At 33.0% G+C, this 12,984-nt stretch overlaps 2 protein-coding genes across 9 annotated transcripts in view; one reads left to right on the forward strand and one right to left on the reverse strand.

Moving 5' to 3' along the window:
* LOC114936085 (uncharacterized) overlaps positions 1 to 12,984 on the forward strand; it is a 277,220-nt gene that overhangs the window by 263,199 nt on the left and 1,037 nt on the right. The window lies entirely within an intron of this gene.
* raskol (Ras GTPase-activating protein raskol) overlaps positions 1 to 12,984 on the reverse strand; it is a 449,557-nt gene that overhangs the window by 32,782 nt on the left and 403,791 nt on the right. The window lies entirely within an intron of this gene.

The following is a 12,984-nucleotide window of genomic DNA, read 5'->3' on the forward strand; positions in this document are numbered from 1 at the left end:
TCTAATCTGTTGCAAATGGGTGATAAATTCTGTCTTCCGAATATTAGTAAAAAAACAGCGATACATGAATTCATCAAGGACATAGAGAGTAATAGCAAACGAAATAATATTAATAATCTCACAACAATCAGAAATATCGCGGTTCCAAAATTTGCACAACTTCTGAACACGAAGGATAAAAATGACGTAAGTCAACAAAAATTACTTGGTGCACACAGAGATTTAATAAAATTTTGTAAAGACAATCCGAATGTTCTATTCACACGCGCGGACAAGGGTAATGCTACGGTGGCAATGGAAAGATCTCATTATATTAACAAAATGGAAAACGTTTTAAAAGATGTCAACACTTACACTATTGTTAAAAAAAATCCGTGCAAAAAAATAGAGAACGATTTGAATGATTTGTTGAAGAGATGGCTTAAGGAAGATTATATTTCAAAAAACGAATATTATAAATTACGTTGTAGTGATTCTCTCCTTCCAAAAGCGTATGGATTACCGAAAATCCATAAGGAAAACTATCCAGTTAGAATCATAGTTTCATCGGTTGATACAGCTCTATACTCGCTGGCTTCGTTTTTACAAAACACCTTACGAACTAGTCTACCCAAAGCGAAAAGTCATATTAATAATAGTTTTGATTTGTACAGCATATTGTCTGGTAAAAAGATTGATGAGAATGATAGGATGTTTTCCTTGGATGTGGTGTCTTTGTTTACGAACGTTCCTCTGGATCTTGCGATTGACGGTATTAACGATAGATGGGATCACATTGGAATAAATACTAAAATACCGAAAAACGAATTTTTGGGGGGTATAAAATTCATATTGACTTCTACATATTTTACATTTGATGACATAATTTATAAACAGACGTTTGGGACCCCTATGGGGTCACCGTTATCACCAATTATTGCAGACCTGGTTATGCAAGATCTTGAGGATACAGTTCTCAAAGCGTTGAATTTGGAATGTTTGTTTTATTTTCGTTATGTGGATGACATAATAGTGGCCACCTCTATGACTAATATGACTCAGATTGTGAATAATTTTAACAACTATCATGAAAGACTTAAATTCACGGTCGAACAAGAGGTTAACCATAGCTTGAATTTCTTAGATTTATCACTTAAAATTATTAATAACAAAATATATATAGACTGGTATCAAAAAGAAACCTTCTCAGGAAGGACGTTATCATTTTATTCAAACCACCCACTATGCCACAAAATAGGAATAATATATAACCTTGTAGACAGATGTCTATTGCTATCACATCCACTATTTTTTAATAAAAATTTGGAGTTAATTATTAATATACTCAGAAGCAATGGTTACCCTCTTGATCTGATTTTTAACAAAATTAATCATCGGATAGAACACATCATATCTAAGGGGAGCATTATAGAGAGACAGGCCAACATAGAAAGAACAAAAAGTATAAGAAATGACTCGGTCAATAAAAAATTCTTTGTCATTCCGTATATAGATGGGATCTCAGAAATGATTGTTTCCTCGGTAAAAAATAAAAATTGTATGGTAGGGTATAGATGTCTCAACAAACTGGACAATATTATTAAAGCGCAGAAAGATAAAACTAAACATCCATGCAATTCGAATGTGGTTTATAAGATCAGTTGCAATAATTGTAATGCATCTTATGTAGGCCAAACAAAGAGGCAATTGCAGACGCGAATAAAAGAACATAAAAATAATATTAGGTTGGACTCAACGAAACATTCAGTAATTTCTGAACACATAATAAATGAACATCATACTTTTAATTGGGACAATGTTAAGATCATGGACAACGAAAATAATTATTATAAAAGACTCATTTCTGAGATGCTACATATCAAGGAACAAAAAAATGGACTAAATTTAAACAAAGATACTGAGTTACTTAGCGAGTCGTATTTTGATATTTTGGATATATTAGCGAACAAGAAATAATAATAGGACAAATAGGACATTAACGAGTAAAACATAGATATTAGATCATATATAAACACGCACGCTCTCCGATCAAGTAGAGTTTAAAATGAGCTGTCTTTCTGTATTGTTGGTTTGTTATGTGTCATCCTTAATAACTGTTAATAAGTAGCAAAATTATCAAGAAGAACGATGATAGGTAAGCATACTACCAATTGTAGGGGATACATATTATAATTTGGACATGCGTGGATCGGTAATTTTTTATAAATCGCAGCGCCTACGGAACGGGTTAATTTCTCGCATATTAACGATGAAACTATCCGAGATCTGAACAAAATCAGGGATCATATCGAGGCGAACATTGTTGGACAGGACGGATTGAAACACGCGTTAATTACTCAAAAACTCTTGATTCTGAATAACTATAATTAAATTTCGATATTATGTGAATTGTAAGAATTTATATTTCAATAATTATACTGAAGAAGACCGCGTGCGGTCGAAACGTTTATAGAATGATTGTAATTTGCGTTAGTTTTAATATAATGACTGTAGTTTTATAATTTATACATGTAATAAATGGTAGTTGACTGAACATCTCGAATATTCAGCTCGATAAGTTGGCCTTATATTTATCACTTTGTTTTCAATATACGAGCGACAATTGTATTAATTTATTTTTGATTAAAAAATAATTATAATTAAATATTGATATATAAAAATATTAATACAATAATATTAAACTATTAAAAATTATAAAAATAATAATTTTGTTGAAACATTAAAATTAAATTGCAATAAAGAGCATATTGCAGAAATCAAATAATTTTGAGCGAAATCGCTTTATTCGTTGGCGAAGACTGTTAATTAACACCGCGATAAAGTATAAATATATATATATATCGCTCTCTCTCTTTCTCGCAATTTTTTACTCTTCCTCGTGGCCTTGCAGCTGCACCGGTTGCGGCCTGGTGCAGCCTGGGGAGAAACGCATCCTTTGTGCGCGGTCGAGTGGTCCGAAGGAGGAGGCGACACAATAAAGCGAGAGTCCGAATCGAAATCGAAACGAGATGACTGAATGAAATCGAGCGTAATGGCGGGAAGTCACCCTCCTCGTCAACCCTTTCGCCAGTCATTTAGCGCCAACAATTGCGACGTAAGTCGGCGGTTACTAATGAACGAGTCGGTCGGCGAGAGCGAAAGCGAGCTCTCGATCGCGATTCTATAAGACATATCCAGAAAAAATTGATCTCCGATCTCATTTGATACCTACTAGTCATTAATAATTAATTGAAAAGGCGCGATTTATTATTTTTCAACGGCAGGATGTCACAATAGTGACTTTATAATATAAATTATAAATTGTAGCAAGCAAGCACCTCAAAATATTTATTATTTTGCTCGACAATATTTCCACATTAAATAGATGATTCCTATTTTTATTAATAATTTCTATAATTAATTTAATAATTTTAATTTAATAATAATTATAAAAAAATAATAATTATATTTAATATAATTATAATTATTAATTTAATAATAATAATAATTTAATGTTTATTAAATAATTAAATAATTTTTATAAAGTATTTTTTTAATTAGTTCCAATTTTTCTTAAGTATGCTTTACGTACTCATTAGTCCGCTATGGACGACCATAAGGGCGCGACTGTGATTTTTTATAGCTCCCGGTTCATTAGAGAGTCGTATATGTACAGGGTTTGTCCGGAAAGTAATGCGTCGCATTTTTTTAAAAAAGAATTTATTGATCGCATAGGTAAAACAACTTAAAATTGTTCGAAGTATGACCCTTCTGCGTCAATACATTTTTGCCAACGCGATTTCCATGCGTCATAAGATTTCTGGAACTCCTTGACTGGGATGCTGTTCAGGGAGGCCGTCGAAGTAGCTTGTACGTTGTCAACCGACTCGAGCTGTTGTCCTTTGAGCTCCCTTTTCAGCCGAGGAAATAAAAAAAAGTCCGCCGGGGCCAAGTCGGGACTGTAGGGCGGCTGCGGAAATTGGGATTATCTGCACAGAGTTGCTTGAGTTCTTCACAAACTTCCACTCGGTGTTGCTTTTGCGCATCGGTCAACACTCTGGGCACAAGTTTTGCGCAAATCTTCCGCATGGCCAAGTCTTCCGATACAATCTCGTGAACAATCGTTTTCGGCAAGTTCAATAATTCCGACATTAAGCGAACATTCATTCGACGGTCTGAATTCAATAATTGGCGCACACGAGTCACATTGTCGTCCGTTCGCGATGTTGACGGGCGTCCTGCGCGGGCCTCGTCGGCGACCTCCTTCCGACCTTCTCTAAACATCTTGTGCCATCTGTTTGACTGCGATTTGGAAAGGCAATCGTCCCCGAAAACTTTCTTGAGCATTTCAAAAGTTTCCAGCGGCGTCTTGTCCAGCTTCACGCAAAACTTTATCGCATAGCGTTGCTCTATCGTTCTCTCCATCACAAGTTCGACGCGACCACTAAGCAGAGGTTCACAGAATAAGCCGTCCTAACCCTCCAAGCGCATGGAAACAATTGAGCGACCTACCGTTGGAAAGCTAAGGGTACCCCCCTTCCTCCCCAACCGGTCCCATCGCTCTGCGATGTATAGTCGCGTCACAAAAAAATGCGACGCATTACTTTCCGGAAAAACCCTGTATACGGAGCCGTAACAATGGCAGTCGCCCGCGGAAATTTATGAATTGATACGACGCGGTGTTTATCGCGGGGGTCAGATAAATCGCGTAGATGGGGTCGGCGTAATTGTTACGAGCGAAGCACCGTCTGGATCTCGTGGCGACAAATGAGCTTTCGCAGAATTCAATCGACTTATAGACCCTTTTGTGCCCGCAAACACACGTATGAATTTTATTTTAATATTTCAATAGTATCTAATATACATGTTTCTGAATATAATTTTTTATAATTATCGCAATGCAGCAATCTTCAAATATTCTATATTCTATAATTATATATTTTTCTTGATCTCTTTATAATTATATATTTTTATTATTTATATATATATATATATATATATATATATCTTGATTTTTCTATAATTATATGCTTTTATTATTTTATTTTTCTCGAGTTTTAGACACTTGATCTAAAGTCTTGTTAAATAATATTTAAATTAAATTTTAAATAAAATTGCATGTTGTTATTATAATAATAATGATAATAATAATAAATAAAAATCTGCTAATTTCTTGAATCTAATAAACTTTAATATAAAAAAAATTAAATATAGTCTCTTGAATTCCATATCGTGAATACAATCGCAGACTATAAACCAATATTGCTGATTGGTTTTTTGGTCGAAGGACTTTATTGAGCTGATGCTCGACAATCGGATTATTCATTTGTAATACCATGGCAACCCATGATACCATGAGAAAGTGTTTTTAGTTTTTACATCGACATCTATTATTTTGTAACGCGGATTTATCGCAGACAACGTTGAGTATAGATCTATAATACAGATACAAATATAATCAAAGATGAAGAGCTTATATGATTTTTTTCCAGATATATTCAAGAATTGATGTATAAATTATTTCGAATTAATTTTAAATATTACGATCAAATCTTCTCAAATATATAAATAATATAAATTTTTAAATCGTATTACAGTATTATAATTTATCTTGATTTTAATAATATATTTATTTGTATTATGTATTTATATATATATTTAATTTGTATAAATTTGTATATATTTTTCATAATATTTGGAATATTTATCATAATTCTTCTACAATAAAAATATTTTTCTTTTATGTTTTTTATACAAATCTGTGATCTTAGAAATTAATCCCGGCGATGCGGATGCATCTGCTATTTACGGCGGCATTGTCGCTCGATAAAGCGATCCGTCGTAAACGTTCGTTCATGTGTGCGTATCACATCTATATAACGTAATCACTGCGCCTACAGATACGATTGCGATGCTAAATTCTCTAAGATCAATCGCGCGAAGAAGCAGCCGTGAATTTACGAGCCGTTGCTGCTCCTTGCTATTACTGTTCTTAAGCTTGCCGGAAGGAAGGGTTGTCTAAGAGAAATGTCAAATAGCTAGATAGCTGGTCTATGCATCACCTCGCTAAATAAATCTTGCGACGAACAGTTATTAATATTTGTCATCTTCTGTTACGTCGATAGATATTATAAAAAAATATATGTATATATATATATTTATAATTTATTACAAATTTATATAATTTAATATAATTATATAATTTATGTATGTATTTAAAAATAATTAATATAAATTATAAATATTATAAGCAAATGAATTTATCATATAGATATATGCAAATTATATATTTGAAAAAATATATAATTAGACTATTATATATTGACTATAATGTGACTATTATATATTGACTATAATGTGACTATTATATATTGACTATAACATGACTATTATATATCGACTATAATGTGACTATTATATATTGACTATAACATGACTATTACATATTGATTATAATATGACTGATATTTGTATATGCATATATTATAATTTAAAAATATTTCTCTTGGCAGAGAGATTACGTAAAAATATATACTTTTAAATGATAAAAAATTAATCAAAATAATTATTAATAAAATATCATTGAATGTAAATAAAAAAATAATTAAAAATATACATATATATATACTATAAAATAGAATATTTTAAAAGCGCGAGTGCTCTTAATTATAATCCTCTTATTTTCAATCCTCGCGATTAATATACTATATGCATATATACACACGTGTTCGAGCTCTCGAAAACGTGCTTCGATTCAATGCATGCGCGAGTAACGAGACGAGAGTGTTTCCCGCTTCGTCATTGACGCTTATTAGGACTATCCTCTCTCTCTCGAGGAGTCTTACGCGTTAGGTATCGTATTTTGCACCCGATCTCACCGAGGGACGACGACGCGACGTCGCAAAACGTGTCCTTTTGACAGGCACACTTTCTTCCGCGCAACATAAGTAACGTTTCACCCTTCGTCGCGCACGGGGACAAAGCGGGATCGACGATCGAGATTTTCCGGTTGATCGCAAGACGGATTAACGGAGTTTTATTATAGACACGAGATAAGCGCGCCTCAGAATGCGCGGCACGCATACCGACACGATGGCGACTGATTACTCTCGGCTGGCTAGATAACGAACGGCGCACCTTTCCAAGTCGTGAGAGCTACTTAGGTACTCTCTGTGGGAATAATCTCCACGCTAATCTTTTCTAATTGAGAACCGCGCCGTAGAAAGTCCGCCGAGGAGTTAATTCATTACTCTGGGAGATAATTGAATCTGTCTCTCGCGTTTTGCAGTCTAGTAAAGGGTAACTTTCGGCGCACTTATCAATCATTATCAGAGCTCTTTTCACAAACATTGTTTTATAGATATAGAATAAATTTTTAATATAGATCTAAATATCTTAATATAGAATAAATTTATTCTTCATTTTCTTAGGATAGAAAACAACGCCCAAAATTATAGTTTATATAACCAGTGTCCAGCAGATTCAATGAAAAAAATTCCCTGACTTTTTTAGATTTTCCAAGACCAGAAATTAATTTTTTCCCTGACTTTTTAGTATTATTATAGTCAATATATTATAGTCAATATGTAATAGTCATATTATAGTCAATTCGGAGAATAATCCGGCAATGCTCTTATATAGTCTCTCATTTCTTTCGTGAATTTCTTTTGATGAATGAAGAAATTCCATCCAAGAGTCGATATCAACGTTTATATCAAATCAATCAAAATATTAAAAAAAAAATTATCATTCGAGTATCTTTATTGACGTATCAAATAAATCCTTTTTGTCAAAAAAAAAAAAAAAAAAAAAAAAAAAAACCAGCCCCTGAATATTTGATATTAATTGTATGTAATAAATATTAATTAAATAAATAATTTAATAAGATTTTTTATATATTTAACTATTTATTAAAATAATTTAAATAATGAATCGTGAATACAGGTATGTATAAAAAAATATTCTATATTAAAATATAAATAACATAAGTTCACATAAAATGTAACTATATGAGCCTTGCACCCTTTCAGAAAATTAATTTTTTAAATGTTTTAATTGATAAAATTATAAACAAAATGCTATCATTTTCCGTATTAAAAAATTAATAAAAATCAGGTTCGCATAGCTAGAAATTGTGCCTGAAAAAAAATCTCGATTAAATTCTAACAGCGACTGCACAGAGTATCGATGCATTCGACCTCTTCAAAGAAACACCGATCTATTTTTTTTCGTCGACATAAATATTATCCTGTATCGCGACAGACAGCATGTGCCTAGCACGTTTCTCTATTCTCTCTCACACGAGATGCGCTAGATTGCTCGGGGGACATTTCTACGAGCTGCAGCGATGTGGACGTGGACCATCGCGGGGTTGAGAGAACGAGACAAGAAAACGAGGTTCCGTGACTAAATGCGCGGAGCGAGGAAGACAGATGAAACGAGAGGAAGAAAAAAAAAAAAAAATACGGAGAACGAGCGAGATGGGGCACTGGCCGGTTCGAAACAGGATGTGCTGTACTTCGTCGTGCGTAAAGGCCCCGCGGCTATAGCGGAGTCCCTCGTGATAGTCGGAGGCTGAATGATCAGGGGGCCCCGTGACGAGGGACTCAGTGCCGTATTTCGGTCGATTACGTCCGAGATCGAGACGAGTCTTGCGTAATAGTAAATTCCATCGCGCTCTCGATATATATGTAAATTATATTTCAATAATTATTTATATAATTATATAATATATAATTATTTATGTAATTATATAATATATTAAATAATTATTTATATAATTATATAATATATAATTATTTATGTAATTATATAATATATTAAATAATTATTTATATAATTAATATTTATTACATATAATTAATATCAAATATTCAAGTGCTGTATTTTCTGACAAAAGGGATTTATTTAATACATCAATGAAGATACTCGAAAGATCAATTTTTTTAATATTTCGAGCTCCGTAATATAAAATAATGTTGGATCCTTTGTCTGTATTATCGATTTGATTTATTTCTTACTGCGGTACGTAATTTTATTATTATTTGTTGTGGAAATATTAAAGGGTTTTCTTACTCGTTAAATAAATAAATAAATAAATAAAAATAAATATGTATATAAATTTTAATATAGAAATAATTACAGTTTGATTAATAGCACGAAAGATGACAGATTCAGAAAGATTTAAAAAAAAATCCTAGGGTGATTCCTAATTTTCTTTTAATTATATTATTAAAATATTTTCATAACTAAATTGCTGATAAAAATTTTTATCTATTTAAAATTCGATTCTACGTGTCTGAAATATTTGAAATTAATATATGGAATTAAAGTCACTCTTCAAAAGCCAAATAAAAGGTGTGGCTTGGGTTTAATCGGTCGAAAGGGTTACCCAGTGAGATCCAGTCCACTATTGTTAATCAACACAATTAATAAGGAGTTACACGCCATTGAGTCTAGGATGATTGCCAAATCGGACGAACAAAAAGCGCACGTGTGATGTTGTCACTTTAAATTTATCGCTTCACTACAATATATATTATGTCTCAGTCATTAGTACACGCTCATTAATACAGCGCAATGCCATTGTGCGTGATTTAGCGCAAGGTCCAGAGTTGGTGAGAAATATATCGTCATTCGCGGATGACATTAGAAGCATAACGCGGCATGTTTACGAGAATTGCTGAGCAGTAACTTCCCACGATTACGAAGAAACGTCAGTTGGGTCTTAGACCTCGCGCCTGATATATCGTACCTTAAATAGCTTAGACTGGAAATTGGTTCAATTATGTTAAGTATACTTCCTGTTTATGCTTGGAACTTTTTCACTCATGTTTCATATCTTATTAGCTCAAATAATTTGCATAAACCAAATGAAACGTGTGCAAAATGCATACATTTATTCATATAAATATAGGTTCTTTTCTGCAGATACTTTAATAATAAAATTAATAAAATTTAATATATAATTGACACTTATAAATTCTCCAGTCGCTGCGACTAAATTTTTTTCGGCGATGTCATCGATTATTTCAAATATAGAAGGTGTCTCATAGGAAAATGCTAAAACTAATCAGCTATCATTTTTTTTAATGCATGCAGTTATGCATTAAAAAATGACAACTAGCATAAAAAATTGCGCCTTAAAAAATTACAACTGATTAGTTTTAGTGAAAGAAATCTAATCAGCTGTCATAATCTAATCAACTGTCATTTTTTAATGCATGCAGTTATGCATTAAAAAATTACAACTGATTAGTTTTAACTGTCATAATCTAATCAGCTGTCATTTTTTAATGCATAACTGCACGCATCAAAAAATTACAACTAATTAGTTTTAGCTGTCATAATCTAATCAGCTGTCATTGTTTAATGCATGCAGTTATGCATTAAAAAATGACAGCTGATTAGTTTTGGCTGTCATAATCTAATCAGCTGTCATTTTTTAATGCATAACTGCACGCATTAAAAAATTACAACTGATTAGTTTTAGCTGTCATAATCTAATCAGCTGTCATTTTTTAATGCATGCAGTTATGCATTAAAAAATGACAGCATGTATAACTGCACGCATTAAAAAAATTACAACTGATTAGTTTTAGCTGTCATAATCTAATCAGCTGTCATTTTTTAATGCATAACTGCACGCATTAAAAAATTACAACTGATTAGTTTTAGCTGTCACAATTTAGTCAGCTGTCATTTTTTTATGCATTAAAAAATGACAGCTGATTAGTTTTAGCATTTTCCTATGGGGCCACCCTGTAGACCCTGAGAAAACCGATTGTTCTTTCATACCCTGCGGAGAGAAGGCCCTTCCTTCCCCAAATTTTTCATTATCGCGCCCTTTCATCGAAAACCCGATGGACTCGATGGCAAAGCGAACATCGACGTGATTTCGAGGGCGTTTTCACCTGTCCGCCGCGCCATTGTCCACCGCCGGGATTATTTATAGACGAAGAATGACCAAACACAATTTACATCGGCAGTTACGCGTCGCAAAATAAGCGACGGTGTGGTCCATTGTGCGCTTCATCGTAAACATTGCTTCTCCGTATGCGTGTGTGTGCGATTTCATTGCGTTTCTCTTGTATGCGCAAGGCATACATAGTTATGCGAGCCAATCCTAGTCTCCGATTACCGAGGCGTGAAAAGTAGATCGTGACGATGCGAATTTATTTTATTCTATTTTTTTTTTAGTCGCAAGTGACGAAGGATTCTCTCACATCCTCGCTCTCACATTCTATTTGAAATGTATATTAATATTGTATAATTTTGTATTTTTGCAATAAGAACAGCACATTCTAGCATTACCAGATGTTTTTCCAACCCACCCACGAGATAAAAAAATTTGCAAAACTAATTTGGTTAATTAAAATTTTGTGATAATTAAAAATAAAAGTCAGATTGTCAAAATTAATTGAAACACATGATTACACCAAATTAATTCTGTATACATTCGACGAATTGAGTTATTGCATACAATAGCTCATATTTTATCAATTTAATTCAGTCCACAACAAGTATCAATTTAATATAAATTAGGGCGAATAAACTATAAATGCATACAGAAATTGGAGCTAAAATTTTCACACAACAGACGTCATTTATTTGTGAACTTTAACAAAGACGTATTCAGTTCCGCGTTAGTTCGCGTTCGATACGTCAGCTTCGTCTGCAAAAGCCGGCGAGAATACACAACACATTGTAATTCGTATAAATGGATTCCTAATATCGACATTCAGGACGCGAGTCAAATCGCTCGGACGCGACTATTGTTCGCGCGATCATAAATTCACGCGCGTATTTTCGCAACCAATATCTCTCTCTCTCCACAAAGTTGCACATTTGGGGCATTTTGGAGGTACGTACGTGCTTACGAGGCTCTGCACACGACAGCGCATAAATTCAGAAGTGTCATTTGTCACGTGAAATTGTTACAACAAATGTATACCCTTCCCTATATTTGTAGTTTTTCGATGTTGAGCCCAAGGACAACGCTTCCTCCCAAAAACGCTCGAATTTATTGGTGTACATACAGGACGCACATTGTAACGTAATTGTTACGTTTCGTCTCGTAAATCAAAAAGAGCTTTTATAACAAATCGCTGGAAATGAGGCAGAAAATAAATGGACGCGGATAAAAATATATGAATTACATAAATTGATGTAAATTAATCATATTAATGAACTAAATTCTTCAGTTTATTAAGGAGATGCTGCCGTAGTTCTGTTTTACCGACTTTAAGTTAGGTTAGGTTCACTAGGATTGAAAAATCCTCCACAATGAAAGTAAGAATCTTTCGATACAGGCTTTTAATCTCATTTTTATTACTTCTGTATTATTCTTTCATGTCATCTCTATTGGAAACGCCATATTTTGTGCACAAATAAACTGCAGAACTTTTGTATTAAATAACTATTGTTATGAGCTGATGCAAGAGGTCGATAAAAAAACTGTAATTTTTTTATTTTTATTAATTAAGAGTTTTAACAAGGCTCTGTAATATAAATATAAATTTAAAGATATAAGACAGGCAGTAAGAGCCAACTCGCGGATGACAGTGCGTTATCCTAACGAAACTAAATTTTTTATTTTTGTTTTTTTTGCACGAAATTACAGCGCTCCCCGTTCATTATTATCAGTACTTTAATTGTGGAGAAGGATTTTTTAATTTGTGTAGCCAATAAAAAGAAAAGCCCTTGAACTAAAAAAAGAATATTTTTTAAGCACGATTTTCTCTGACAATAAATGTCCCCATATATGATTAAAAATAATTAAAATAATATACTATTAGGATTGAGGCTTCTTGATGAAACAAGCCGACTTGCATTAAATTATTCAGCTGCCATAAATGGAACATCGAATCGATCCCGTTAGTCTCGGGTTTAGTGATCTGCACTGACAATAAGAAAAGCATCTATAGGAAAGTTCAGATATACTCGCGATGTATGTACGTTTTTTACCCGAGGCAACACTTCGTAAATATTTTATCGTCCTAGTTT

Source organism: Nylanderia fulva, unplaced genomic scaffold (assembly GCF_048542155.1).
Source record: "Nylanderia fulva isolate GAGA-0341 unplaced genomic scaffold, ASM4854215v1 Scaffold42, whole genome shotgun sequence".
NCBI lineage: Eukaryota > Metazoa > Arthropoda > Insecta > Hymenoptera > Formicidae > Nylanderia > Nylanderia fulva.